This window comes from Dermacentor variabilis, unplaced genomic scaffold (genome assembly GCF_050947875.1).
Source record: "Dermacentor variabilis isolate Ectoservices unplaced genomic scaffold, ASM5094787v1 scaffold_13, whole genome shotgun sequence".
Taxonomy (NCBI): Eukaryota; Metazoa; Arthropoda; class Arachnida; order Ixodida; family Ixodidae; genus Dermacentor; species Dermacentor variabilis.
The window spans coordinates 46472262-46491219 of record NW_027460291.1 but is presented as its reverse complement, the minus strand read 5'-3'; the positions used below and the strand labels follow the sequence as shown (position 1 = coordinate 46491219).

Sequence of the window (18958 nt, the reverse complement as noted above, 5' to 3'; positions counted from 1 at the left end):
CTTTGTACAGCTTTTTCATGGGAACACTGTACAAATAGTCTGGGAAAAACGCACTTCTAACAACCTACAAGAAAGCACAACCTCGCGCAAAAATCCGGTTACAGCACCGCACATGTTTTCACCAGAGGACACTATGTTTCTTGGGAGTAGCCTTTGCAATCGGACCTGTATAACCGTTCTTAAGAAGGTGTCATTCTAATCACTAAAGAAAATAAAGCGTGATACCACTTGTCGCAAAAACAAATGAACCAGTCCAAGGCCTCCTCTCTTCACTGAAAGAAACAGGTTTGTTCTCCTCATTTTTTCCCACGTCGAAGTCCAAAGAAAGACGGCAAATATACGATGCAATTTTTGAATAGAGGTCCGCGAAGCACACAGCACATTCATGAGGTACCATATTTTTTAAATGAGAAAACCATTGCAGACAAAGGCACGTGAGAAAATTGACAGATTCCTTCCTTGCCACGCTCCCGCCTTCTCTCTCGCCCTTAACATTTCTTCGTTCCAAAGTGGGCTGGGATCGCGATAACATTCTAGGAGCACACCAAGGTATCGCGTTGGCATGGGAGACCATTGCAGCCGTGAGAAAAATTGCGGTGTAATATCCCATTCCCCATGCCAAAATCCAGAGCTTTTTTCCCAGTTTACTTGACATCCAGTCTGGTTACAAAACCTTTCCAGAATGTTTGTAACTTCACAAATGCTTTCTCTGTTCGTACAAAATTCCACGATGTCGTCCGCATACGCAAGAAGTTTCACCTGAGCAGATTGCAGCTTGAAACCCGTGACGTAATCACTGTTGACAATGGCCAGACATAAAGGCTCTAGATACGCTGCAAAACGCAGGGGAGAGAGCGGACAACCTTGCCTCACCGAAGAACGCACTGTGAGGCGCTCAGTAAGGTCACCATTAACTATAATGCGTGTCATACAATTGGCGTACGCCATTTTTACTCCTTCTACTATTACACTACCCAGGTTAGCATGCTCTAGAATGGAGAAAAGAATGTCATGTGAAACGCGGTCGAACGCTTTAGCCAAGTCCAGCTGTATCATAGCTACCTGGCTTCCAAGCGCGTCAACGCATTCCAATACGGTTCTGGCCACATGTATATTTGTTGCAATGCTGCGACCTCTGATGCCAGAGGTTTGGTGCGGCCCTACTAATTTGTCGATTACACTCTGAAGTCGTCTGGCTAGTACTTTCATGTACACCTTGTAGTCGACATTAGTGAGGCTGATAGGTCTCTAGGAACCCACTAACATTCGTTTCTCCGGATCATCAGACTTGGGAATAAGTACGATGTGTGAAATACTAAAGGACAAGGGAACTTTTTTGCGTTCATAGGCTTCTGTTATCACTTGTAACAAGAACTTAGAAACATAATGTTTAAAGGTTTTATAGAAGGCAGCGTTCAGCCCATCTGGCCCCGGCGCTTTTCCAGACGGAAGATCATCACTTGCTGTCTCGATCTCTTCCAAAGTAATAGGCAATTCAAGGCGCTCTCTTACATCATTGTCGAGTGTTGGCATTAGTCGGAGGAAAGCCCCTTCAAACCCTTGCGCATGCTCGCGCCCATTGCCGAAAAGTTCAGCAAAGTATTCCGTAATAGCGCCCTGAATCTCACTAGGGTCGCTTGTAATGTGCCCCTCGTATCTTACTTGCCTGATTTCCTTCTGGCAAGCGTACCGCTTTTCATCTGATAGCGCCCGCTTTGTAGGCGCTTCGCCTGCCCACAAGTTATCGCTCCTTAAGCGTATTATTGCTGCTCTGTACCTGTCAGTGTCAATTGTTTCGATCTGACACTTCACGTCTTTTATTTCTTTACTAAAATTTCCTGGCTTATTGGTTTCCATCCTAACCAAGCACTCGAGTTGTTCGCGAAGTTCCCTTTCTTTTTCTTTCTGTTTATACCGAATTGCGCTACTTTCTTCTATAGCTTTAAGCTTCACTCGTTCTTTGAAACTTTCCCATTCAACGGCAAACCAGTCCGCTTGCTCAGCTAGTACACCATCAAGATCGCTTTTAATTTCCTTGACAAATCCTTCATCGTCTAAAATTTTCTCATTTAGTTTCCAAAGGTACCAATTACAGCGTGATTTCCTTCCTTCGTTCCAAAAGTCGCGCTCACAAGGCAATGATCACTAAACGACACAGGTTTTACATCATAGGCTGTGCATAGTGGCACGAGATCAGCAGAAACATACAGCCTATCTAATCTTGCGTGACTGTCACGTTGAAAGTGTGTGTAATCAGGCCGTGTTCCAGCCGAAAACACACTTCCAACGTCCTCCAATAAATAATCGTGCACAAATTCAATCAACAGTTCCGCGCTCTTGTCCCTCACTGGTCTACACTTCACTCGGTCAATAATAATAATATTTGGTGTTTTACATGCCAAAACCACTTTCTGATTATGAGGCACGCCGTAGTGGAGGACTCCGGAAATTTTGACCACCTGGGGTTCTTTAACGTGCACCTAAATCTAAGCACACGGGTGTTTTCGCATTTCGCCCCCATCGAAATGCGGCCGCCGTGGCCGGGATTCGATCCCGCGACCTCGTGCTCAGCAGCCCAACACCATAGCCACTGAGCAACCACGGCGGGTTTCACTCGGTCAGTAGCAGCACATACGCAGTTAAAGTCTCCCAATACAAGCAACACCTTGTCACAATTCAAGTACGGCTCAATGGAATAAAAAAAACATTTACGTTCACTTTCAACATTGGGGGCGTAAACACATACAACGCGCCAGTGTAAGTTTGAAAAAGAAAAATCAACAACCAAGAGGCGGCCCGTTTCACATGCAAATAAAGAATCCACACTTATACCTAATGTGTTGCGAATGAAGAGAAGGCATCCACCCGATGTCCCAACGGAGTGACACACACACTTCAAAGTTGGCGCGGAAAGGGGGCACCATGCGGTCAGCATGTACACCACGGGAACCTTTTTTTTCTTTATTGCCTGTTTGCAGCACAAACCAAGAACACATTCAAATGCTAAAACATGCCAACCACACTTTGGCTAACATTATATATTAAAATCGCTTCAGCTTGATCAGCTCATCAAGAATAGCCACCCACTCGGTTGGCTCACTCTGGGCACGATGTACTTCCCGAATATACGCGACACTTTCGATGAAGTTTATTCTCGCCGGACGGGTATCGACATCCGAGTGTCGCACTGCCATTCTCGTTTTCCACAGACTGTGGAGGCCAAGGAGCATAAACATATCGTACGGAACTCCTCCTTTGTTATCAGTTGGCAAATATCGAACACCAAGAGGTGTAATCGGTAGTTCTTTTTTAAGTGTACGTTGTAAGACATCCCAATGAAATATTAGATCCCATATTTCGATGAAAACGTGTTCAATGGTCTCTGGCTTTTTACAAAGTAAGCAGTTTACTGTCCATGGCCCATATATTCCTTTTTCGTCTAACCATGTTTTTACGGGTAGCGTGTTTGTGTGTAGCTTAAAGAAAAACGTATTTTGAGAGGGTCTAACTGGCATTTTTTTCACCCTTTTCAGTACATCATCTCCTTGGCCTCCCCAGTTTACAGACCTGTACAATGGTATTGGCAACATTGTGTCAACTAAGTCTTTATACAGTGTTTTTCTTGTCACAGACCACAGATATTCCATGGAAAACCGCACACGCAACATACGAAGTAAATCAACCACTTCGCGCAGATATCCCCTAATACTTCCTCCCTTCACATTACTGGTCATTACAACATATTGCGGCAGTGCTTTTCCCAAACGGACTTGAATTACTGTGCGTAGAAAATTATTTCTCTGATCCCGAAAAAAAAAGAAAACGCGACACAATTTGTCTGATAAACAAATGCGACAGGCCTAGCCCACCACTTCGAGCTTAACGAAACAAATTGGTTCTGCTTATCCTCTCCCAACTAGAAGCCCATATGAATACGGCAAAAACACTATGCATTTTTGCACACTTGAACGACACATTGATAACACTTGCATAATATACCACACTTTCGCTACTAAAAAGAGATTGCACACAGAAGCGCGTCCAAACATTGAGAAATCTCGGCCAAGCCAACCCTTTGATTTTTCACTCATTCTATCAGCTTCATCAGTCCAGTACTGTGCGGTGTCATTATAGTGCTCCAGCGGCACACCCAAGTACTTAGTTGGCGTTGTTGACCACCGGATGTTTGCAAAGTGAGCTGGTATAATGTCCCAATGACCGTGCCATATACCGATGCTATTTTGCCAATTGATCTGGCATCCAGATTGTTCACAGTACTTCTTTACAAGACGTACAGCTTCAAGAACGCTATCACGATCCTCGCAGAAGACTGCGATGTCATCAGCGTATGCCAGTACCTTGACTTCAGAAAGCTGTAGCCGAAATCCTCGGACGTTGTCATTGCGTATCACTGCTAAACAGAAAGGCTCGAGGTACAATGCAAAAAGCAATGGCCTTAGTAGACACCCTTGTCTAAGGGAAGATCTTAGAGACAGCTTCTCGCTGAGGGACTTATTAATTATAATCTGTGTCGTGCATTGGTCGTAGGCCATTTTGACGCCATCTAAGATTACTTTTCCTACGTTAACATATTACAAAACAAGAAGAAAAGCATCGTGGGACACACGGTCGATGGCTTTCGCCAGGTCGAGTTGCAACAAAGCAACGCGTCTAGCGAAAACGTCGCAACAATCTAGAACGCTTCGCGCTACGTGGCTGTTTGTAGTAATAGTGCGGCCTTTTATGCCTCAAGTTTGATGCGGACCGACAAGATTTGTAATGACTGTTTGAAGTCCCTTTGCCAATACCTTCATGAGTATTTTATCATCGGTATTTGTAAGGCTAATTGGCCTGTATGCCCCAACCTATAAAAGCGCCTTGTGGTCAACTGTTTTCGGTATTAAAACCATGTGTGCACTTCTGAAAGAAGGTGGCAGTCGCTTATGTTTATGTGCCTCAGAGTATACATGCTCCAATACTTGAGCAAGGCCAGGTGCAAATGCCTTATAAAAGGCGGCTCCTAAGCCATCGGGACCCGGTGATTTGGCTGCAGGAAGTTCTTCGATGGCGTGTTCTATTTCTAGGACGCTTATCGGTTCCTCGAGACTGGCTTTTACATCGTCATCAACGCGCGGCATAAAATTCACGAAACTTGCTTCAAATTCAGCTCCCACGTAGATTGGGACGCCGAACAACTTGCGGTAGTGTTCGGTACAGGCCTGTTCAATCATATTCGAGTCGGAAGTAACCTCATCCCGATAATTAATATGTCTTATTTCATTTTTCCTTGCGTACCTCTTTTCATCGGCAATGGCGCGTTTGTTCGGCGTTCCATCAACCCACAGTCTTTCCGTCCGTGCCCGAATAACTGCTGCTCTATATTTTTCCGTGTCAATAGCTTCCATCGCGCTTTTAACTGTTCTGATTTCATCACTAAATTTTCCAGGTTCCGCACTGTCCATAAAAATAAGAAAATTTAGTTCCTTCTGGAGCTCATTTTCTTTCATTTTTTCATTGTGTCTTCTAACAGTTCCTACTTCAATTGCAACCATTTTCACGCGAACCTTAAGGTCTTCCCATACTTCTGCCCAAGGTACACTCTCATTACTCGACATGTTTTTAATTTCGTGCTTTACATCATTTATAAATTTGCCATCACTTAGGTGTTTTTCGTTAAATTTCCAAAGTGCCCAATCGAACCGCGGCTTTTTTGGCTTGGCACCGAGTGCAAACCACACTATACTCCGATCGCTAAAGGACACCGGCTTCACGACATAGTTATCGCATAGAGGCACAAGATCTAACGAGATGTAAGGTCTGTCACGTCGCGCCTGGCTATCTCGTTGATAGTGTGTAAATTGCGGCTGCAAAGTACTGGCCAAAAGGCGACCAAAGTCTTCTAGGTTGTAGTCATTTACTAAGGTGTTCAATATCACTGCACTAATGTCCTGCGGGAATTTACGTTTAGCACGATCTTCTGCATGACACGCACAATTAAAGTCACCAAGAAAGATGATGTACTTGTCACAACGAAGGCACTCTTCTAGATTCGAGAAAAAACGACATCTTTCATTGATATCATTTGGCGCATACACACATATAATCCTCCATTGGGATCCATTAAAAGAAAAATCAAGAACAATAAAACTCGCTCACAGTAACCATATCTTCATTTATACCAATACCCCTTCGAACCAAGACAGCGCATCCACCAGACGTGCCGACAGCGTGACATGTGCATATGTTACAATATGTTCTGAGAGGTGTTACCATTTTGTTTGTTTGCTCCTCGCTTTCAACTTTCGTCTCTTGTATAGCTATAATATCGAGTTCATTTTCAACGCATAGTCGGCTGAGCTGGTACTGCCTCCGTCTTGAAGCGAGGCCGCGTACATTAATAGTAGCAACTCGTATTCCCCTCTTCAAATCCATTGCTAATAAGCGGGAAAGGTAGGCATAACAGAAAAACGTATATAATCACACGTAGCACTTCTAGCTCTACTTATAGTTTCGTCTACAAGTGCTAACGGACAGAGCAGCTGTTTCGCGACATATTGAAGTGCAGTCCATAAAATACCTTGCTTGAGCAGCAGCTGACCTCCCCGACCCTTCGGTAGCGTTGGGCTCTCGCAAGCTCGCGTCTGAGTGCCTTTGCAGGCACAAGTCCCTACGGCTACTTTGGCGTCGGCGCCGCCGTTCTTTTGTCCGGCGGGATATTCGTCGTCGGCCGTAATGACGGCCGGCGCGTTACCACCGACTTTGGCGGCGGTTCCTCGCTGTTCGGTTTGCCAGTTTTCCCGCCGTCGCTTGTTGATTCTTCGTGTGTTCGCTTCCCGACCGCCACAATAGCATTGGTAACGTCCATCGCTTCGTTGTCAGCTGATGCCATAGTCGAAACGGCAGGCGTTCCTTTGGCCGCGATGTCTTGCTTATGAACGCCGACGGCCGAGCCCTTGCTCACAAGTCGTGTAGGCGTTCCTGGCACACCCACCGCTCCGGCAGTCGTTTGCCCCTGCGGTTTCGGTGGTTGTGTCGCTGTGACCTTCGCCTCGTTGGCGCTCCCGGCAGAGGCTTCCTCGGCATCCACTTCGTCCATCAGAAGTTCAGCGCTTTCATCTGCAGCCGTCGGCCCCGTCACGTTTGCTTATGTCCTCACGCACTGCGACTCATCATGGCCATGACGACGACAACGTGCGCAGCGAGGGACGCGGCAGTCGCGCCGAATGTGCCCTGTGTTGCGGCAACGAAGGACGAGCGGTGCTCTTCCAGGAAGCACCACGAGAGCTTCCTCACCGGCTATCCGTAACAGATGAGGCACGTCGTCCGCCCACAAGCCCTTCCTCGGCATTAGGGTGACCAGGCGCGTTGAAGAACCTTTATCCTGAAGGCCATGCACCCGCCACCGTGACTCGGCCGTAAGGCGCCAGGGCTTCACGAATGTCCTCATCCGGCACGTTGTGTAACATCCAGTGCAGCTTGAGGTGCATTGCTTGATTTCCAGGGTCGACGCCGATGCATGATCTATCCTTTGCCTTCAAGTCCTTTGCCCGCAGCAGTTCTTTCACTCCGTCACTACTTTTGATAGTCACGGCCCACACATGACTCATTCTATACACCCTAGGGCGACAACGTCACACAGCAACTTCATGCTCGACAGCATGTCACGGAAGTTTTCCGCCCGGTATGGCCTTGCACGCATATCAGCATGCAAAAATAAAGTATTCGTAACAAGTCGCCCTGTTGGTAGTTGAGGCAGTAGCACCTGATAATCAGGATCATGGTTAACAAAAAACCTAGAACCGCGGCCCTGCTGGGCCGCAGATGCCGCTCCGACGGAGCTCATGAGAGCCACGTCCGTACACTACAGTGGCCGGAAGTGGAATCCGCCTCACCACGGGAACCGAGCACGCCTCAAGCTACTTTGCTCCCCGTTTTGTTCTGCATGTATGCATTTGCAATAGAAAAAAAAGGCAGTACATTGTTCCCGCCCGGGATCGAACCGGGGGCCTTGCGCGTGTGAGGCGCACATGATAACCGCTACACCACAGGAACCGATTTTTTTTATTTATTGCCGGTCTTCGACATTGTACAGAGCACATAATACAGAACAAAATTACAATGCACAATTAACAAATACAAAACATTTTGAAAGAACACGCATGCCATCAGTCCTATAAGGACTGGCGTTGTCTAATTAAAATTCTTTCAGTGCTGTCAGAGGTTCTATCCTCGACAGCCATTCGGGTACACATTCTTGTATTTTCTTTATTACACCACGGGAACCGAGCACGCCTCAAGCTAATTTGCTCCCCGTTTTGTTCTGCATGTATGCATTTGCAATAAAAAAAAGGTAGTGCATTGTTCCCGCCCGGGATCGAACCGGGGGCCTTGCGGGTGTGAGGCGCACGTGATAACCGCTACACCACGGGAACCGAGCACGCCTCAAGCTAATTTGCTCCCCGTGTTGTTCTGCAGGTATGCATTTGCAATAGAAAAAGAAAGTAGTACATTGTTCCCGCCCGGGATCGAACCGGGGGCCTTGCGGGTGTGAGGCGCACGTGATAACCGCTACACCACGGGAACCGAGCACGCCTCAAGCTAATTTGCTCCCCGTTTTGTTCTGCATGTATGCATTTGCACTAGAAAAAAAAGGTAGTACATTGTTCCCACCCGGCATCGAACCGGGGGCCTTGCGCGTGTAAGGCGCACGTGATAACCGCTACACCACGGGAACCGAGCACGCCTCAAGCTAATTTGCTCCCCGTTTTGTTCTGCATGTATGCATTTGCAATAGAAAAAAAAGGTAGTACATTGTTCCCGCGCAGGATCGAACCGGGGGCCTTGCGCGTATGAGGCGCACGTGATAACCGCTACACCACGGGAACCGAGCACGCCTCAAGCTGATTTGCTCCGCGTTTTGTTCTGCATGTATGCATTTGCAATAGAAAAATAGGTAGTACATTGTTCCCGCCCGGGATCCAACCGGGGGCCTTGCGCGTGTGAGGCGCACGTGATAACCGCTACACCACGGGAACCGAGCACGCCTCAAGCTAATTTGCTCCCTGTTTTGTTCTGCATGTATGCATTTGCAATAGAAAAAAAAAGTAGTACATTGTTCCCGCCCGGGATCGAACCGGGGGCCTTGCGCGTGTGAGGCGCACGTGATAACCGCTACACCACGGGAACCGAGCACGCCTGGAGCTACTTTGCTGCCCGTTTTGTTCTGCATGTATGCAATTGCAATAGGTAAAAAAACGCTGTACATTGTTCCCGCCCGGGATCGAACCGGGGGCCTTGCGCTTGTGAGGCGCACGTGATAACCGCTACACCACGGTAAGAGCACGCCTGCAGCTAATTTGCTCCCTGTTTTGTTCTGCATGTATGCATTTGCAATAGAAAAAGAAAGTAGTACATTGTTCCCGCCCGGGATCGAACCGGGGGCCTTGCGCGTGTGAGGCGCACGTGATAACCGCTACACCACGGGAACCGAGCACGCCTGGAGCTACTTTGCTGCCCGTTTTGTTCTGCATGTATGCAATTGCAATAGGTAAAAAAAAGGGAGTACATTGTTCCCGCCGGGATCGAACCGGGGGCCTTGCGCGTGTGAGGCGCACGTGATAACCGCTACACCACGGGAACCGAGCACGCCTGGAGCTACTTTGCTGCCCGTTTTGTTCTGCATGTATGCAATTGCAATAGGTAAAAAAAAGGCTGTACATTGTTCCCGCCCGGGATCGAACCGGGGGCCTTGCGCGTGTGAGGCGCACGTGATAACCGCTACACCACGGTAAGAGCACGCCTGCAGCTAATTTGCTCCCTGTTTTGTTCTGCATGTATGCATTTGCAATAGAAAAAGAAAGTAGTACATTGTTCCCGCCCGGGATCGAACCGGGGGCCTTGCGCGTGTGAGGCGCACGTGATAACCGCTACACCACGGGAACCGAGCACGCCTCCAGCTAATTTGCTCCCCGTTTTGTTCTGCATGTATGCATTTGCAATAGGAAAAAAATGTAGTACATTGTTCCCGCCCGGGATCGAACCGGGGGCCTTGCGCGTGTGAGGCGCACGTGATAACCGCTACACCACGGGAACCGAGCACGCCTCCAGCTAATTTGCTCCCCGTTTTGTTCTGCATGTATGCAATTGCAATAGGTAAAAAAACGCTGTACATTGTTCCCGCCCGGGATCGAACCGGGGGCCTTGCGCTTGTGAGGCGCACGTGATAACCGCTACACCACGGTAAGAGCACGCCTGCAGCTAATTTGCTCCCTGTTTTGTTCTGCATGTATGCATTTGCAATAGAAAAAGAAAGTAGTACATTGTTCCCGCCCGGGATCGAACCGGGGGCCTTGCGCGTGTGAGGCGCACGTGATAACCGCTACACCACGGGAACCGAGCACGCCTGGAGCTACTTTGCTGCCCGTTTTGTTCTGCATGTATGCAATTGCAATAGGTAAAAAAACGCTGTACATTGTTCCCGCCCGGGATCGAACCGGGGGCCTTGCGCTTGTGAGGCGCACGTGATAACCGCTACACCACGGTAAGAGCACGCCTGCAGCTAATTTGCTCCCTGTTTTGTTCTGCATGTATGCATTTGCAATAGAAAAAGAAAGTAGTACATTGTTCCCGCCCGGGATCGAACCGGGGGCCTTGCGCGTGTGAGGCGCACGTGATAACCGCTACACCACGGGAACCGAGCACGCCTGGAGCTACTTTGCTGCCCGTTTTGTTCTGCATGTATGCAATTGCAATAGGTAAAAAAAAGGCTGTACATTGTTCCGCCCGGGATCGAACCGGGGGCCTTGCGCGTGTGAGGCGCACGTGATAACCGCTACACCACGGTAAGAGCACGCCTGCAGCTAATTTGCTCCCTGTTTTGTTCTGCATGTATGCATTTGCAATAGAAAAAGAAAGTAGTACATTGTTCCCGCCCGGGATCGAACCGGGGGCCTTGCGCGTGTGAGGCGCACGTGATAACCGCTACACCACGGGAACCGAGCACGCCTGGAGCTACTTTGCTGCCCGTTTTGTTCTGCATGTATGCAATTGCAATAGGTAAAAAAACGCTGTACATTGTTCCCGCCCGGGATCGAACCGGGGGCCTTGCGCTTGTGAGGCGCACGTGATAACCGCTACACCACGGTAAGAGCACGCCTGCAGCTAATTTGCTCCCTGTTTTGTTCTGCATGTATGCATTTGCAATAGAAAAAGAAAGTAGTACATTGTTCCCGCCCGGGATCGAACCGGGGGCCTTGCGCGTGTGAGGCGCACGTGATAACCGCTACACCACGGGAACCGAGCACGCCTGGAGCTACTTTGCTGCCCGTTTTGTTCTGCATGTATGCAATTGCAATAGGTAAAAAAACGCTGTACATTGTTCCCGCCCGGGATCGAACCGGGGGCCTTGCGCTTGTGAGGCGCACGTGATAACCGCTACACCACGGTAAGAGCACGCCTGCAGCTAATTTGCTCCCTGTTTTGTTCTGCATGTATGCATTTGCAATAGAAAAAGAAAGTAGTACATTGTTCCCGCCCGGGATCGAACCGGGGGCCTTGCGCGTGTGAGGCGCACGTGATAACCGCTACACCACGGGAACCGAGCACGCCTGGAGCTACTTTGCTGCCCGTTTTGTTCTGCATGTATGCAATTGCAATAGGTAAAAAAAAGGCTGTACATTGTTCCCGCCCGGGATCGAACCGGGGGCCTTGCGCGTGTGAGGCGCACGTGATAACCGCTACACCACGGTAAGAGCACGCCTGCAGCTAATTTGCTCCCTGTTTTGTTCTGCATGTATGCATTTGCAATAGAAAAAGAAAGTAATACATTGTTCCCGCCCGGGATCGAACCGGGGGCCTTGCGCGTGTGAGGCGCACGTGATAACCGCTACACCACGGGAACCGAGCACGCCTCCAGCTTATTTGCTCCCTGTTTTGTTCTGCATGTATGCATTTGCAATAGAAAAAAAAAGTAGTACATTGTTCCCGCCCGGGATCGAACCGGGGGCCTTGCGCGTGTGAGGCGCACGTGATAACCGCTACACCACGGGAACCGAGCACGCCTGGCGCTACTTTGCTGCCCGTTTTGTTCTGCATGTATGCAATTGCAATAGGTAAAAAAACGCTGTACATTGTTCCCGCCCGGGATCGAACCGGGGGCCTTGCGCTTGTGAGGCGCACGTGATAACCGCTACACCACGGTAAGAGCACGCCTGCAGCTAATTTGCTCCCTGTTTTGTTCTGCATGTATGCATTTGCAATAGAAAAAGAAAGTAGTACATTGTTCCCGCCCGGGATCGAACCGGGGGCCTTGCGCGTGTGAGGCGCACGTGATAACCGCTACACCACGGGAACCGAGCACGCCTGGAGCTACTTTGCTGCCCGTTTTGTTCTGCATGTATGCAATTGCAATAGGTAAAAAAAAGGCTGTACATTGTTCCCGCCCGGGATCGAACCGGGGGCCTTGCGCGTGTGAGGCGCACGTGATAACCGCTACACCACGGGAACCGAGCACGCCTCCAGCTAATTTGCTCCCCGTTTTGTTCTGCATGTATGCAATTGCAATAGGAAAAAAAAATGTAGTACATTGTTCCCGCCCGGGATCGAACCGGGGGCCTTGCGCGTGTGAGGCGCACGTGATAACCGCTACACCACGGTAAGAGCACGCCTGCAGCTAATTTGCTCCCTGTTTTGTTCTGCATGTATGCATTTGCAATAGAAAAAGAAAGTAGTACATTGTTCCCGCCCGGGATCGAACCGGGGGCCTTGCGCGTGTGAGGCGCACGTGATAACCGCTACACCACGGGAACCGAGCACGCCTCCAGCTAATTTGCTCCCCGTTTTGTTCTGCATGTATGCAATTGCAATAGGTAAAAAAAAGGCTGTACATTGTTCCCGCCCGGGATCGAACCGGGGGCCTTGCGCGTGTGAGGCGCACGTGATAACCGCTACACCACGGGAACCGAGCACGCCTCCAGCTAATTTGCTCCCCGTTTTGTTCTGCATGTATGCATTTGCAATAGAAAAAGAAAGTAGTACATTGTTCCCGCCCGGGATCGAACCGGGGGCCTTGCGCGTGTGAGGCGCACGTGATAACCGCTACACCACGGGAACCGAGCACGCCTGGAGCTACTTTGCTGCCCGTTTTGTTCTGCATGTATGCAATTGCAATAGGTAAAAAAAAGGCTGTACATTGTTCCCGCCCGGGATCGAACCGGGGGCCTTGCGCGTGTGAGGCGCACGTGATAACCGCTACACCACGGGAACCGAGCACGCCTCCAGCTAATTTGCTCCCCGTTTTGTTGTGCATGTATGCAATTGCAATAGGAAAAAAAATGTAGTACATTGTTCCCGCCCGGGATCGAACCGGGGGCCTTGCGCGTGTGAGGCGCACGTGATAACCGCTACACCACGGGAACCGAGCACGCCTCCAGCTAATTTGCTCCCCGTTTTGTTCTGCATGTATGCATTTGCAATAGGAAAAAAATGTAGTACATTGTTCCCGCCCGGGATCGAACCGGGGGCCTTGCGCGTGTGAGGCGCACGTGATAACCGCTACACCACGGGAACCGAGCACGCCTCCAGCTAATTTGCTCCCCGTTTTGTTCTGCATGTATGCAATTGCAATAGGAAAAAAAATGTAGTACATTGTTCCCGCCCGGGATCGAACCGGGGGCCTTGCGCGTGTGAGGCGCACGTGATAACCGCTACACCACGGGAACCGAGCACGCCTCCAGCTAATTTGCTCCCCGTTTTGTTCTGCATGTATGCAATTGCAATAGGAAAAAAAATGTAGTACATTGTTCCCGCCCGGGATCGAACCGGGGGCCTTGCGCGTGTGAGGCGCACGTGATAACCGCTACACCACGGGAACCGAGCACGCCTCCAGCTAATTTGCTCCCCGTTTTGTTCTGCATGTATGCAATTGCAATAGGTAAAAAAAAGGCTGTACATTGTTCCCGCCCGGGATCGAACCGGGGGCCTTGCGCGTGTGAGGCGCACGTGATAACCGCTACACCACGGGAACCGAGCACGCCTCCAGCTAATTTGCTCCCCGTTTTGTTCTGCATGTATGCATTTGCAATAGAAAAAGAAAGTAGTACATTGTTCCCGCCCGGGATCGAACCGGGGGCCTTGCGCGTGTGAGGCGCACGTGATAACCGCTACACCACGGGAACCGAGCACGCCTGGAGCTACTTTGCTGCCCGTTTTGTTCTGCATGTATGCAATTGCAATAGGTAAAAAAAAGGCTGTACATTGTTCCCGCCCGGGATCGAACCGGGGGCCTTGCGCGTGTGAGGCGCACGTGATAACCGCTACACCACGGGAACCGAGCACGCCTCCAGCTAATTTGCTCCCCGTTTTGTTGTGCATGTATGCAATTGCAATAGGAAAAAAAATGTAGTACATTGTTCCCGCCCGGGATCGAACCGGGGGCCTTGCGCGTGTGAGGCGCACGTGATAACCGCTACACCACGGGAACCGAGAACGCCTCCAGCTAATTTGCTCCCCGTTTTGTTCTGCATGTATGCATTTGCAATAGGAAAAAAATGTAGTACATTGTTCCCGCCCGGGATCGAACCGGGGGCCTTGCGCGTGTGAGGCGCACGTGATAACCGCTACACCACGGGAACCGAGCACGCCTCCAGCTAATTTGCTCCCCGTTTTGTTCTGCATGTATGCAATTGCAATAGGAAAAAAAATGTAGTACATTGTTCCCGCCCGGGATCGAACCGGGGGCCTTGCGCGTGTGAGGCGCACGTGATAACCGCTACACCACGGGAACCGAGCACGCCTCCAGCTAATTTGCTCCCCGTTTTGTTCTGCATGTATGCAATTGCAATAGGAAAAAAAATGTAGTACATTGTTCCCGCCCGGGATCGAACCGGGGGCCTTGCGCGTGTGAGGCGCACGTGATAACCGCTACACCACGGGAACCGAGCACGCCTCCAGCTAATTTGCTCCCCGTTTTGTTCTGCATGTATGCATTTGCAATAGAAAAAGAAAGTAGTACATTGTTCCCGCCCGGGATCGAACCGGGGGCCTTGCGCGTGTGAGGCGCACGTGATAACCGCTACACCACGGGAACCGAGCACGCCTGGAGCTACTTTGCTGCCCGTTTTGTTCTGCATGTATGCAATTGCAATAGGTAAAAAAAAGGCTGTACATTGTTCCCGCCCGGGATCGAACCGGGGGCCTTGCGCGTGTGAGGCGCACGTGATAACCGCTACACCACGGGAACCGAGCACGCCTCCAGCTAATTTGCTCCCCGTTTTGTTGTGCATGTATGCAATTGCAATAGGAAAAAAAATGTAGTACATTGTTCCCGCCCGGGATCGAACCGGGGGCCTTGCGCGTGTGAGGCGCACGTGATAACCGCTACACCACGGGAACCGAGCACGCCTCCAGCTAATTTGCTCCCCGTTTTGTTCTGCATGTATGCAATTGCAATAGGAAAAAAAATGTAGTACATTGTTCCCGCCCGGGATCGAACCGGGGGCCTTGCGCGTGTGAGGCGCACGTGATAACCGCTACACCACGGGAACCGAGCACGCCTCCAGCTAATTTGCTCCCCGTTTTGTTCTGCATGTATGCATTTGCAATAGAAAAAAAAATGTAGTACATTGTTCCCGCCCGGGATCGAACCGGGGGCCTTGCGCGTGTGAGGCGCACGTGATAACCGCTACACCACGGGAACCGAGCACGCCTCCAGCTAATTTGCTCCCCGTTTTGTTCAGCATGTATGCAATTGCAATAGGAAAAAAAATGTAGTACATTGTTCCCGCCCGGGATCGAACCGGGGGCCTTGCGCGTGTGAGGCGCACGTGATAACCGCTACACCACGGGAACCGAGCACGCCTCCAGCTAATTTGCTCCCCGTTTTGTTCTGCATGTATGCAATTGCAATAGGTAAAAAAAAGGCTGTACATTGTTCCCGCCCGGGATCGAACCGGGGGCCTTGCGCGTGTGAGGCGCACGTGATAACCGCTACACCACGGGAACCGAGCACGCCTCCAGCTAATTTGCTCCCCGTTTTGTTCTGCATGTATGCAATTGCAATAGGAAAAAAAATGTAGTACATTGTTCCCGCCCGGGATCGAACCGGGGGCCTTGCGCGTGTGAGGCGCACGTGATAACCGCTACACCACGGGAACCGAGCACGCCTCCAGCTAATTTGCTCCCCGTTTTGTTCTGCATGTATGCATTTGCAATAGAAAAAAAAATGTAGTACATTGTTCCCGCCCAGGATCGAACCGGGGGCCTTGAGCGTGTGAGGCGCACGTGATAACCGCGACACCACGGGAACCTTTTTTTTTTATTTATTTATTACCTGTTAGCGATACAGTACGAAGAAATATGGAATGGCTCAATACACAATTTTGAATTCAAAGGAAAACTACATTCACAATGAAGAAAAGGCGATAAAAACACCGGCTGTATTATACAATATACAGCTTCGTTAAAGGTATTTTGTTGTCTTGAGGTAGTCAAAGAACCATAGCCATTCTGGGGGCTCGCATAAAGACCTATATGCGTCACGTACATATACAATATTTTCAACAAGATACTCTTCTGCTGGTCGTGCAACTTGGTCTGCATTTCTGACCACCATTTGCGTTCTCCAGAGACTGTGCATGCACAACAACATTATTATGTCATACGGCACCATCTCTGTTTGCTCAACAGGCAGAAACCTTATCCCGAAAGGCGTTGATGGGAAACCTTTTTTGAGAGTTCTCTGTAGGATGTCCGATAAGAATATGGAATCCCAGCAATTCAAGAAAATGTGCTCTATGGTCTCTGGCTTTTTACAAATGATGCAGTTGACGCTCCCAGGCACAAAGATACCTTTTTCCTGGAGCCAAGCTTTGACAGGGAGTGTGCCGCAATGTAACATAAAGAAGAAAGTTTTGGTAGAAATCTTCACAGGGAAACCTTTTACACCTTTCAGCACATTCCGCTCTTGTCATAAATGGTATGCTGCACGATAAATCGGTGTAGGGCACATGACATAAATAAGGTCCTTGGAAAGCTTCTTTCTGGAAAAATCTGAAAGATAATCTACTGAAAAATGCACTCTGAGAAAACGGACACTATCCACAACTTCACGCTTGAATCCTTTCACAGCTACATTACGAAACGTGTGTGAGGTAACAATAAAATAAGGCAATGCATCACACAATCGCATTTGAATGACAGTGCACAAAAACGCGTCACTTTGGTCGCGGAAAAACACAAATCTCGACACGACCTGTTTCAAGAACAAATGAGATAAACCTACACCTCCATTCCCCACCGCATGAAACAAGTTTACACGACTCAGCCTATCCCAACCAGATGCCCACAAAGAAACAGCAAATATTCTGTGCAATTTCTGTACACAAATCCTTGACATACACAACACTTGTAACATATAAAACACTTTCGCTACCAAAAAACATGTTACACACCATCGCACGGGTTAAAATAGACATACTTCGTCCGCCCCACTTTGATGTCTGTGCTTTCATTTTTTCGGTTGGCGCTGCCCACTGGCTTGTTGCATCTTTATAATATTGAAGCGGAACACCAAGGTAGCTGGATGGCACAGTTGTGAACTTTATGCTTTCATAGCATTCTGGCTTATCTTCCCATTCTCCGTGCCAGAAACCTAAACACTTCTGCCAGTTTATGGCACTGTCAGTAAAGCTACAAAATTCTTTCGCATCTTTTACGGCTACTTCAATGCTTGTTTTGTCTTCACAAAAAATTGCAATGTCATCTGCGTAAGACAAGAGTTTAATTTCATGTGTGAAGAAATGGAAAACTCGTATATTCTGGTTGTTTTGCACTTTAAGACAAAAAAGGTTCCAAGAACATTGCAAATAATAATTCTGAAATCGGATCTCCCTGTTTCACACCAGTTACAACTGATATTCGATCACTTAATGTCTTTATAATTATTAGATTGGTAGTACAATCAGTGTAAGCCGTTCTTACTCCATCTAGGACCACCTTGAACCCCCCCCCCCCTACGTTAGTATATTCCAGTAATCTAAAGACCGCCTCGTGTGCTACCCTATCAAAGGCTTTTTCAAGGTCCAGCTGTACCACCGCCACGTGCCCGCATACCATATCACAGCACTCCAGTACACTTCCAGCTGTATGAACATTCGTAAAAATTGTCCTCCCCTTTATGCCACATGTTTGGTGTTTACCAACTACCAATATTATTACACTTTGCAGTCTTTTAGCTAACAGTTTCATGAATATCCTGTAATCAACATTTGCAAGACTTATCGGTCGATATGCTTCAACTGAAAGTAATTTTAGGGGTCATCTGTTTGAGGTATTAGTACAATATGGCTTGTTTTAAAAGATGGAGGCATTCCGTGGCTATCATACGCTTCATTAATAACATGGTAGAGTATTTCGGCCAATTCCTGTTTAAAAGCTTTGTAGAATGACGCGCCAAGGCCATCAGGCCCAGGCGACTTTCCTTCACTTAACTCCTTTATTGCTGTTTCGATTTCATTTACACTAATGGGAGCTTCCAGTGTCTTTTTCATATCGTCGTTCAACCTCGGCATTAGTGGCATAAATTCTGTAAAGAAGCCTTCGTGTACAGGTGTCTTACACCCCAGCAAACACGTGTATCTCAACAAATGCTTTCTGGATCACATTTTTATCAGTAGTGACTTGGTCACGATAGCAAATTCTTTTGATTTCGTTCTTTGTGCCGTAGCATCTTTCGTCTCCCAGTTCACGCTTGGTTGGGGTTTCCCCCAACTTCGGCGGTGGTCCCACAGCGCTCGTTGGGTCGGAGCAATCCTCGTCGCTAGCCACCTTCTCATGAGGTCTCTTAGTAACAGCTGTTGCAGGTTGATTTTTTTTTCACTTTTCGGGAGTGCATCGTTCTCCGAGTCATTCTGCGAAGTCGATGCGCCACCTCCAAGAATTGTTTCCACCTCGGGAGTGCTTG

The 18958-nt window shown here is 48.9% G+C and overlaps 54 non-coding genes across 54 annotated transcripts; all 54 read right to left on the bottom strand.

Annotated features, from left to right (window-relative positions):
• Nucleotides 1-7979: 7979 nt before the first annotated feature.
• TRNAV-CAC (transfer RNA valine (anticodon CAC)) lies at nucleotides 7980-8052 on the bottom strand. Its single transcript has one exon. It is a non-coding gene; the product is annotated as a tRNA-Val (tRNA).
• A 307-nt stretch (nucleotides 8053-8359) lies between these two features.
• TRNAV-CAC (transfer RNA valine (anticodon CAC)) lies at nucleotides 8360-8432 on the bottom strand. The gene has a single exon. It is a non-coding gene; the product is annotated as a tRNA-Val (tRNA).
• A 78-nt stretch (nucleotides 8433-8510) lies between these two features.
• Nucleotides 8511-8583, bottom strand: TRNAV-CAC (transfer RNA valine (anticodon CAC)). The gene has a single exon. It is a non-coding gene; the product is annotated as a tRNA-Val (tRNA).
• Nucleotides 8584-8661: 78 nt separating this feature from the next.
• On the bottom strand, nucleotides 8662-8734 carry TRNAV-UAC (transfer RNA valine (anticodon UAC)). The gene has a single exon. It is a non-coding gene; the product is annotated as a tRNA-Val (tRNA).
• A 78-nt stretch (nucleotides 8735-8812) lies between these two features.
• Nucleotides 8813-8885, bottom strand: TRNAM-CAU (transfer RNA methionine (anticodon CAU)). Its single transcript has one exon. It is a non-coding gene; the product is annotated as a tRNA-Met (tRNA).
• Nucleotides 8886-8962: 77 nt separating this feature from the next.
• TRNAV-CAC (transfer RNA valine (anticodon CAC)) lies at nucleotides 8963-9035 on the bottom strand. The gene has a single exon. It is a non-coding gene; the product is annotated as a tRNA-Val (tRNA).
• Nucleotides 9036-9113: 78 nt separating this feature from the next.
• TRNAV-CAC (transfer RNA valine (anticodon CAC)) lies at nucleotides 9114-9186 on the bottom strand. The gene has a single exon. It is a non-coding gene; the product is annotated as a tRNA-Val (tRNA).
• Nucleotides 9187-9265: 79 nt separating this feature from the next.
• On the bottom strand, nucleotides 9266-9341 carry TRNAV-CAC (transfer RNA valine (anticodon CAC)). The gene has a single exon. It is a non-coding gene; the product is annotated as a tRNA-Val (tRNA).
• Nucleotides 9342-9414: 73 nt separating this feature from the next.
• Nucleotides 9415-9487, bottom strand: TRNAV-CAC (transfer RNA valine (anticodon CAC)). Its single transcript has one exon. It is a non-coding gene; the product is annotated as a tRNA-Val (tRNA).
• An 80-nt stretch (nucleotides 9488-9567) lies between these two features.
• On the bottom strand, nucleotides 9568-9639 carry TRNAV-CAC (transfer RNA valine (anticodon CAC)). Its single transcript has one exon. It is a non-coding gene; the product is annotated as a tRNA-Val (tRNA).
• An 80-nt stretch (nucleotides 9640-9719) lies between these two features.
• On the bottom strand, nucleotides 9720-9795 carry TRNAV-CAC (transfer RNA valine (anticodon CAC)). The gene has a single exon. It is a non-coding gene; the product is annotated as a tRNA-Val (tRNA).
• A 73-nt stretch (nucleotides 9796-9868) lies between these two features.
• On the bottom strand, nucleotides 9869-9941 carry TRNAV-CAC (transfer RNA valine (anticodon CAC)). The gene has a single exon. It is a non-coding gene; the product is annotated as a tRNA-Val (tRNA).
• A 78-nt stretch (nucleotides 9942-10019) lies between these two features.
• TRNAV-CAC (transfer RNA valine (anticodon CAC)) lies at nucleotides 10020-10092 on the bottom strand. The gene has a single exon. It is a non-coding gene; the product is annotated as a tRNA-Val (tRNA).
• A 79-nt stretch (nucleotides 10093-10171) lies between these two features.
• TRNAV-CAC (transfer RNA valine (anticodon CAC)) lies at nucleotides 10172-10247 on the bottom strand. Its single transcript has one exon. It is a non-coding gene; the product is annotated as a tRNA-Val (tRNA).
• A 73-nt stretch (nucleotides 10248-10320) lies between these two features.
• Nucleotides 10321-10393, bottom strand: TRNAV-CAC (transfer RNA valine (anticodon CAC)). Its single transcript has one exon. It is a non-coding gene; the product is annotated as a tRNA-Val (tRNA).
• Nucleotides 10394-10472: 79 nt separating this feature from the next.
• On the bottom strand, nucleotides 10473-10548 carry TRNAV-CAC (transfer RNA valine (anticodon CAC)). The gene has a single exon. It is a non-coding gene; the product is annotated as a tRNA-Val (tRNA).
• Nucleotides 10549-10621: 73 nt separating this feature from the next.
• TRNAV-CAC (transfer RNA valine (anticodon CAC)) lies at nucleotides 10622-10694 on the bottom strand. The gene has a single exon. It is a non-coding gene; the product is annotated as a tRNA-Val (tRNA).
• A 79-nt stretch (nucleotides 10695-10773) lies between these two features.
• On the bottom strand, nucleotides 10774-10850 carry TRNAV-CAC (transfer RNA valine (anticodon CAC)). Its single transcript has one exon. It is a non-coding gene; the product is annotated as a tRNA-Val (tRNA).
• A 72-nt stretch (nucleotides 10851-10922) lies between these two features.
• Nucleotides 10923-10995, bottom strand: TRNAV-CAC (transfer RNA valine (anticodon CAC)). Its single transcript has one exon. It is a non-coding gene; the product is annotated as a tRNA-Val (tRNA).
• Nucleotides 10996-11074: 79 nt separating this feature from the next.
• TRNAV-CAC (transfer RNA valine (anticodon CAC)) lies at nucleotides 11075-11150 on the bottom strand. The gene has a single exon. It is a non-coding gene; the product is annotated as a tRNA-Val (tRNA).
• Nucleotides 11151-11223: 73 nt separating this feature from the next.
• TRNAV-CAC (transfer RNA valine (anticodon CAC)) lies at nucleotides 11224-11296 on the bottom strand. The gene has a single exon. It is a non-coding gene; the product is annotated as a tRNA-Val (tRNA).
• Nucleotides 11297-11375: 79 nt separating this feature from the next.
• Nucleotides 11376-11451, bottom strand: TRNAV-CAC (transfer RNA valine (anticodon CAC)). The gene has a single exon. It is a non-coding gene; the product is annotated as a tRNA-Val (tRNA).
• Nucleotides 11452-11524: 73 nt separating this feature from the next.
• On the bottom strand, nucleotides 11525-11597 carry TRNAV-CAC (transfer RNA valine (anticodon CAC)). The gene has a single exon. It is a non-coding gene; the product is annotated as a tRNA-Val (tRNA).
• An 80-nt stretch (nucleotides 11598-11677) lies between these two features.
• Nucleotides 11678-11753, bottom strand: TRNAV-CAC (transfer RNA valine (anticodon CAC)). Its single transcript has one exon. It is a non-coding gene; the product is annotated as a tRNA-Val (tRNA).
• Nucleotides 11754-11826: 73 nt separating this feature from the next.
• Nucleotides 11827-11899, bottom strand: TRNAV-CAC (transfer RNA valine (anticodon CAC)). Its single transcript has one exon. It is a non-coding gene; the product is annotated as a tRNA-Val (tRNA).
• Nucleotides 11900-11977: 78 nt separating this feature from the next.
• TRNAV-CAC (transfer RNA valine (anticodon CAC)) lies at nucleotides 11978-12050 on the bottom strand. Its single transcript has one exon. It is a non-coding gene; the product is annotated as a tRNA-Val (tRNA).
• Nucleotides 12051-12129: 79 nt separating this feature from the next.
• Nucleotides 12130-12205, bottom strand: TRNAV-CAC (transfer RNA valine (anticodon CAC)). Its single transcript has one exon. It is a non-coding gene; the product is annotated as a tRNA-Val (tRNA).
• A 73-nt stretch (nucleotides 12206-12278) lies between these two features.
• TRNAV-CAC (transfer RNA valine (anticodon CAC)) lies at nucleotides 12279-12351 on the bottom strand. Its single transcript has one exon. It is a non-coding gene; the product is annotated as a tRNA-Val (tRNA).
• An 80-nt stretch (nucleotides 12352-12431) lies between these two features.
• Nucleotides 12432-12504, bottom strand: TRNAV-CAC (transfer RNA valine (anticodon CAC)). Its single transcript has one exon. It is a non-coding gene; the product is annotated as a tRNA-Val (tRNA).
• Nucleotides 12505-12584: 80 nt separating this feature from the next.
• On the bottom strand, nucleotides 12585-12660 carry TRNAV-CAC (transfer RNA valine (anticodon CAC)). The gene has a single exon. It is a non-coding gene; the product is annotated as a tRNA-Val (tRNA).
• Nucleotides 12661-12733: 73 nt separating this feature from the next.
• On the bottom strand, nucleotides 12734-12806 carry TRNAV-CAC (transfer RNA valine (anticodon CAC)). Its single transcript has one exon. It is a non-coding gene; the product is annotated as a tRNA-Val (tRNA).
• An 80-nt stretch (nucleotides 12807-12886) lies between these two features.
• On the bottom strand, nucleotides 12887-12959 carry TRNAV-CAC (transfer RNA valine (anticodon CAC)). Its single transcript has one exon. It is a non-coding gene; the product is annotated as a tRNA-Val (tRNA).
• Nucleotides 12960-13037: 78 nt separating this feature from the next.
• TRNAV-CAC (transfer RNA valine (anticodon CAC)) lies at nucleotides 13038-13110 on the bottom strand. Its single transcript has one exon. It is a non-coding gene; the product is annotated as a tRNA-Val (tRNA).
• Nucleotides 13111-13190: 80 nt separating this feature from the next.
• TRNAV-CAC (transfer RNA valine (anticodon CAC)) lies at nucleotides 13191-13263 on the bottom strand. Its single transcript has one exon. It is a non-coding gene; the product is annotated as a tRNA-Val (tRNA).
• Nucleotides 13264-13342: 79 nt separating this feature from the next.
• On the bottom strand, nucleotides 13343-13415 carry TRNAV-CAC (transfer RNA valine (anticodon CAC)). Its single transcript has one exon. It is a non-coding gene; the product is annotated as a tRNA-Val (tRNA).
• Nucleotides 13416-13493: 78 nt separating this feature from the next.
• Nucleotides 13494-13566, bottom strand: TRNAV-CAC (transfer RNA valine (anticodon CAC)). The gene has a single exon. It is a non-coding gene; the product is annotated as a tRNA-Val (tRNA).
• A 79-nt stretch (nucleotides 13567-13645) lies between these two features.
• Nucleotides 13646-13718, bottom strand: TRNAV-CAC (transfer RNA valine (anticodon CAC)). Its single transcript has one exon. It is a non-coding gene; the product is annotated as a tRNA-Val (tRNA).
• A 79-nt stretch (nucleotides 13719-13797) lies between these two features.
• TRNAV-CAC (transfer RNA valine (anticodon CAC)) lies at nucleotides 13798-13870 on the bottom strand. The gene has a single exon. It is a non-coding gene; the product is annotated as a tRNA-Val (tRNA).
• Nucleotides 13871-13950: 80 nt separating this feature from the next.
• TRNAV-CAC (transfer RNA valine (anticodon CAC)) lies at nucleotides 13951-14023 on the bottom strand. Its single transcript has one exon. It is a non-coding gene; the product is annotated as a tRNA-Val (tRNA).
• Nucleotides 14024-14101: 78 nt separating this feature from the next.
• On the bottom strand, nucleotides 14102-14174 carry TRNAV-CAC (transfer RNA valine (anticodon CAC)). The gene has a single exon. It is a non-coding gene; the product is annotated as a tRNA-Val (tRNA).
• Nucleotides 14175-14254: 80 nt separating this feature from the next.
• On the bottom strand, nucleotides 14255-14327 carry TRNAV-CAC (transfer RNA valine (anticodon CAC)). The gene has a single exon. It is a non-coding gene; the product is annotated as a tRNA-Val (tRNA).
• Nucleotides 14328-14406: 79 nt separating this feature from the next.
• Nucleotides 14407-14479, bottom strand: TRNAV-CAC (transfer RNA valine (anticodon CAC)). Its single transcript has one exon. It is a non-coding gene; the product is annotated as a tRNA-Val (tRNA).
• A 78-nt stretch (nucleotides 14480-14557) lies between these two features.
• Nucleotides 14558-14630, bottom strand: TRNAV-CAC (transfer RNA valine (anticodon CAC)). Its single transcript has one exon. It is a non-coding gene; the product is annotated as a tRNA-Val (tRNA).
• A 79-nt stretch (nucleotides 14631-14709) lies between these two features.
• TRNAV-CAC (transfer RNA valine (anticodon CAC)) lies at nucleotides 14710-14782 on the bottom strand. The gene has a single exon. It is a non-coding gene; the product is annotated as a tRNA-Val (tRNA).
• Nucleotides 14783-14861: 79 nt separating this feature from the next.
• Nucleotides 14862-14934, bottom strand: TRNAV-CAC (transfer RNA valine (anticodon CAC)). Its single transcript has one exon. It is a non-coding gene; the product is annotated as a tRNA-Val (tRNA).
• A 78-nt stretch (nucleotides 14935-15012) lies between these two features.
• TRNAV-CAC (transfer RNA valine (anticodon CAC)) lies at nucleotides 15013-15085 on the bottom strand. Its single transcript has one exon. It is a non-coding gene; the product is annotated as a tRNA-Val (tRNA).
• An 80-nt stretch (nucleotides 15086-15165) lies between these two features.
• TRNAV-CAC (transfer RNA valine (anticodon CAC)) lies at nucleotides 15166-15238 on the bottom strand. Its single transcript has one exon. It is a non-coding gene; the product is annotated as a tRNA-Val (tRNA).
• Nucleotides 15239-15317: 79 nt separating this feature from the next.
• On the bottom strand, nucleotides 15318-15390 carry TRNAV-CAC (transfer RNA valine (anticodon CAC)). The gene has a single exon. It is a non-coding gene; the product is annotated as a tRNA-Val (tRNA).
• A 79-nt stretch (nucleotides 15391-15469) lies between these two features.
• Nucleotides 15470-15542, bottom strand: TRNAV-CAC (transfer RNA valine (anticodon CAC)). The gene has a single exon. It is a non-coding gene; the product is annotated as a tRNA-Val (tRNA).
• Nucleotides 15543-15621: 79 nt separating this feature from the next.
• On the bottom strand, nucleotides 15622-15694 carry TRNAV-CAC (transfer RNA valine (anticodon CAC)). The gene has a single exon. It is a non-coding gene; the product is annotated as a tRNA-Val (tRNA).
• Nucleotides 15695-15773: 79 nt separating this feature from the next.
• Nucleotides 15774-15846, bottom strand: TRNAV-CAC (transfer RNA valine (anticodon CAC)). The gene has a single exon. It is a non-coding gene; the product is annotated as a tRNA-Val (tRNA).
• Nucleotides 15847-15926: 80 nt separating this feature from the next.
• TRNAV-CAC (transfer RNA valine (anticodon CAC)) lies at nucleotides 15927-15999 on the bottom strand. Its single transcript has one exon. It is a non-coding gene; the product is annotated as a tRNA-Val (tRNA).
• Nucleotides 16000-16078: 79 nt separating this feature from the next.
• TRNAV-CAC (transfer RNA valine (anticodon CAC)) lies at nucleotides 16079-16151 on the bottom strand. Its single transcript has one exon. It is a non-coding gene; the product is annotated as a tRNA-Val (tRNA).
• A 79-nt stretch (nucleotides 16152-16230) lies between these two features.
• TRNAV-CAC (transfer RNA valine (anticodon CAC)) lies at nucleotides 16231-16303 on the bottom strand. Its single transcript has one exon. It is a non-coding gene; the product is annotated as a tRNA-Val (tRNA).
• Nucleotides 16304-18958: the final 2655 nt, after the last annotated feature.